Raw genomic sequence first — 5087 nt, forward strand, 5'->3', positions numbered from 1 at the left:
TTGTTGCAAATCAAAGCTATTTTCATCTATTTTCCTGATCTATGTAAGTTTTCCTCAAAATCACATCAGTTTTTATGAATTCTTGGCATGTTTATTCACGAATTTCATGAAAATTCAAAATTTATAATGCTCAATTTGCTTTGTTTGTCAAGTTTTATGCCATGAAATTGCTTGATTATGTTTGTATATTGCCTTGGGAGTAATTTGAGACTTGTTTGACTCAATTTGGTGAAGAAATGAGCAATTTGACATTGTTGGACCTCTTAAGGTCGTGAAGAACAATGTGGCTTGTTCTTGACACTTTTGCTAGCAATTCTTGTTCAATTTCTCACAATAATCACTATAGTGTTGCAAGAAATTGTTTAATTGCTTGAAAAACGCTGTTATGCTCAATTTGAATTTGTGCTCTATTTTAGTACTACGTACTCTGTTTTTTGCGAACATAGTATCATGCGGCTAGGCGAACCTTAGATACTATAGAATCTTAATTTATGATAATTTTTCTCAATGTACCATGGCTAGACAGCGAGGATCGGGTTCACGGTCTCGAAACACTAGACAGGAGCATGAGCCCGTAGAGGATGACGTTACGCCTTCCACTTCGCTTGGTCGACTTCCAGAGTGGGATGAGCGGACCTTGTTTTTCGCCCCTGTCCACCACATTTCTGAGTGGGTGAGACAGGGCATCGCGCCCGGGAGGACACGACATCACGGCTCTGGCTGTGATGGCTTAGGCGATTTGTACAAGATGTACATCGCCATGGATCTTGAGACGAGACTCCTATGGGAGTCTTGCGGACTAGCTACTAAGTTTGAGACCTCCGAGGCTATGGTTGTTTCCAGCGGAGGTCACCACTTAGTGCGCGCTTTGGTGGAGTTCTTCTGGGACACCACCTACACCTTCCATTTCCCCTAGGGCGAGATGATGGTCACCCCTACAGTCTCATCACAGGACTGGAGTTCACTTCTGTGCCAGTGCCGTTTAATAGTGGAATCGATGTCTTTTCTTCGGAGGTCGAGGAGCTGTTGGGGCCGATCGCTATTCGAGCCCGAGCTGAGGTCGAGACGACTCAGTTTAGTGCTAGGGGAATTCGCCGCTCGACATTGGAAGCGGCTCTTGATGACGATGCGACCACCCGAGAGCAGCGGGTGCGCATTTTCGTGTTGATGTTGTTGTCAGGGACATTCTCCTCTGACAAGGGTAGTAGGGCATTGCTTTACTACCTCCCTGCTGTCCATGATCTCCAGCGGATCGGGACTTATGACTGGGCCAGCTTGGCCTATGATGACTTCGTTCGTGCGCTGAGGGACTTGTGTCGACACCGGTCCTTTGGACGAACGTTGCTTTGTCTGCCTTTTGGAAGGTCGTAGAGGTAAACATCTATTCCCTATAAGGTTTAGCTCTGCATATTAGTTAGCATCTACTCACACTTCTAACTCCTTGTAGATTTGGTTCTACGAGTACTTTCCTTCTGCTGCGCCGGCGAGACCATCGCCGCGGGGATTTCCAGTGAGTAGGGTTGTACACCGGTCCAAAACCGGCCGGACCTGTTAGGACCGGGACCTAAATCAGCCAATTTTGAGGACCGGGGACCAGACCTAATTCAGCAGGTCCGGGTCAGGTCCAGACCTGAACATACATGTTTTGTGTGTTTGTGTTTTTTTTTTTTTTGTAAAAGAAAATAAATAACCTGTTGGACCTGTTTATAGACCTGTTTACATAAAATCTGAAAATATCAATAACAATAACTACATAAAATCTCTAAGTCTCAAATATAACAAATAATTCATTAAATTACATAAAGTCTCTAAGTCTCAAATACTAGAAATACATTAATTATCCAAAGACAACTTGAATTTTGGCGAGTTGCTTTCCCTTTGATTGCGTGATTCACACTAATGAGTATAATCCGTGGTTCTTGTTGATCCTAAACATATAAAATGATAGAATTCAATTACAATTCAAATTGAATTCACAAAATAAACAGAATACATACAAAATATACAACACACTAGCATGTGGTACAAACCGTGCAATACACTGTCCAACAAATTTACAACAAATTCACATAATACTACACTACATATATTCTGAAAATATAAATAGAATTTAAACTGTTCCATAAGTTATACAACAAGTAGAGTAGCCTATCCCTGATTTATCAATCTACTCCTAGCAAATTCACAATATAAACAGATTTTAAACTCACAAATCGAAAGAAACCAAAATTCAACATGAATTCGAAACAATTGAACTAAAAAAATTCAAAAACAGTTACTTTAAATAAATAAAAAAAACTAAAAAAAAAAACATGAATTCGAAAAAAATGAACTAAAAAACAGAAATTCAACATGCAAACATCAAACAATCATTATAAGCAATTGAAACATGAATAAACATATGAATGCCTCACATTTAATTCAACATTTCAAATACAAAATACCCAATTCAAATATAATTCGATTTAATTCAAAAAAAAAAAAAAAAAAAAAACTCACAAATCCCACCGTGAAGGAGTTCGTGCAGGTGGACGAAGATGGTAGTCTGGCTGATGCAGCGTGTAGAGGTTTACGTGCTGCTGGTCTGGTGGGCGGTGGCGACTAGTGTCTATGCAGATCTGCTGCGTGAGGGAGTGAGTGTTGGTGTGGTGTCGGTCGGCTGAAAGAGAGAGTGCGTGAGTGAGGAGTGAGTTAGGGTTAGTGGGTTACAAAAATGAACAGACTTGTTTTGAAATTTGGATTTTTTTTTTTTAATAAAAAAGGCATTTTTACCGGGTTTCAGGTCCAGACTTGAAAACCCCGGGTTTGGACCTGATCCGGACCGGGACCGGGAACCTTGATTTTCAAGGACCGGGACTGGACCTGAATCTACAGGTCCGGGTCAGGTCCGGTCCAAACAGGTCCGGGTCAGGTCGGTTTTCAGGTCCGGTCCTGTTTATGTACACCCCTACCAGTGAGCGCCTCTTGGGGCGGCCACCATGTGGACATGTCCACTACACATGTCCGGAGCCGGATCATCTCGGTACGACTTTTATTGTTCATCTTGCTTTTCTGCGGTGTTTTAGATATATCGTTGCCTGATTGATGCTTTTTATAGCACCATGTGGACAGTCCCTGGATTAGCCGCACAGTACTCTACTGAGCGTCGCTATTTTCTAGGGACTTATGGAGCGGTCGCGTACTTAAGAGAGAGGGTTGCTAGACAGCACTCTTCTGATGTCTTCGTCGTTTCTGCTGCTCCACCACGTCATATGTTCGACGAGGCGCGGTTGTCGAGCATGTCTGAGGGAGCTGGTACCCCTTGGCGGTCCCATGTGATCCTCGGGCGGTGTTATGCTGAGGAGCTACTACCTTTGTTAGCTCCAGCCCCCGTACCGGCTGAGGATGTGAGGGTAAGATTTTCTTAGCTTTACTTTCCACTAAGTAGCCCCCAAGTAATGTTTTACTGATTTTTTCTATTTTATCAAGACGGTGCTGCTGAGTTCGTACCACCCCGTATGTCCATCCACTACCAGGGGATGTACGGGCCGATCGAGGAGATGATTTCTCCGGCTCCCGAGGGTGAGCGCTTCGTAGAGCGGTCGATTCCTCGCCACCAGACTAGAGTAAGCCTAGTTTTTTCAGAATTTTTGTGTTCATATATCATGCATTTTTACTGACTTATTTTTCTGACAGTTTTCACGCGAGGTGGTTTCGGCGATGGCACGATATATAGATGCCTTCCGGAGCCAGCTCGTCCGGATGAGGAATGCGGCCACTTGCCGTCGGGATGACTTCGTCCGAGAGGTAGACTTTCTTTACTCATTATTTTTTCATTGCTGCTTCAATTTTACTTTGTTTCTGATTTAACACTTTTAGCAGGGCCAGCCTGTCGCTTCTCACACCCGCACGAGACCTGAGGGACGAAGGGATCCAGTGAGGTCTAGCTCGAGACGTCGTCGCACTTCATCATGGGGTAGAGGCGGTCGCTCTGAGGCTGCTCGATCTGATGTTGCAGAGGGCTCGGGATCTTCTTCTGAGGGTGCTCACGCTGCACCGGTAGGAGAGGCTACCTCGGCTTTCAGTGGTGGTGGGATGTACGAGGTTGGCTCGTCATCGCAGCAGCCTCCGCGGCCTCAGCCTCTGGTTGATCCTGGCTAGAGTGGTCCTATATTGAGTCTTCCTTCTCCTACGGAGACTGGAGTTAGTGCTGGAGCTAGAGCCGGTGGAGAAGTGACTCCTCGTACGGCGCAATTTTGTAACATGATGGGCCTACGTCCTCCGGCGCCGTAGTTTGTTCCTGTGTATATTTTATTTTGACTTTTCTTATAGAACTTTGCCTTTGACTCATTATTCATAGACACATTTTGTATATTTATGTTATCATAAATTTATTTACTGTTATGTGTGTGTTAGTGTGTGCAAGAACAAATGTGACAACAATTTTGCGCAAAAATTCCGTCATTTTTATTATTGATGGAGGGTATCCGACTCTCTCCCCCAAAAGAAAAATAAAAAAGGAAAAAAAAAACGGATAAAATGTCGGGTGTTTGGAATTTAAAATAAAGTCCAAAAAGAATAATATAAATTAAAAATAATAGCTATATTTAATTAATTAAGAAAAAAGGATAGAAAAGATGTTTAGGAAAATTAAACGGAGCCATGAAGTCATTAACCGACTCGAGTCTAATATTAAAAACACAGGTTGAGCACGCGCGGTTGGTCTGGCAACTTGGCGCAAGCTGGCGCCACACTATGGCGCGTAGCGCCAGGCGCTACACTTAGCGTGTGGCGCCAAGCGCTGGCGGTTGGCGCCAATCACGGGGTTTTGACGCCTATTGACGCTGACTCCGTGTTTCATTCTGATTAAAATTCTTCGCAATTTGTGTATAAACAGCCCCCTGCCTAGCCGATTCTTCTCATAATTCCAGCGAATAAAACAATTCTCTTCTTTAGAAAAAAATAATAATCATGTCTTTAGTCACCAAAAACTTCACCCAATACACTCATGAATGGTGTCGATCTCTTAACGCTAGAGACAAAAAAGAATTAGATTTATTTCACTTGGGGGAAGTTTATGGCATCAAAGGGGTAGATCTAGACCTAGA

At 43.4% G+C, this 5087-nt stretch overlaps 1 long non-coding RNA gene across 1 annotated transcript; it reads right to left on the bottom strand.

Annotated features, from left to right (window-relative positions):
• Positions 1–1754: 1754 nt before the first annotated feature.
• LOC145614579 (uncharacterized) lies at positions 1755–2570 on the bottom strand. The gene is made up of 2 exons (XR_014107123.1): positions 2509–2570; positions 1755–1928 (listed from the first exon to the last, which is right to left on the bottom strand). It is a non-coding gene; the product is annotated as an uncharacterized LOC145614579 (long non-coding RNA).
• Positions 2571–5087: the final 2517 nt, after the last annotated feature.

The sequence above is a fragment of the Chenopodium album genome, chromosome 3 (assembly GCF_948465745.1).
Source record: "Chenopodium album chromosome 3, dcCheAlbu1.1, whole genome shotgun sequence".
Classification (NCBI taxonomy): domain Eukaryota; kingdom Viridiplantae; phylum Streptophyta; class Magnoliopsida; order Caryophyllales; family Amaranthaceae; genus Chenopodium; species Chenopodium album.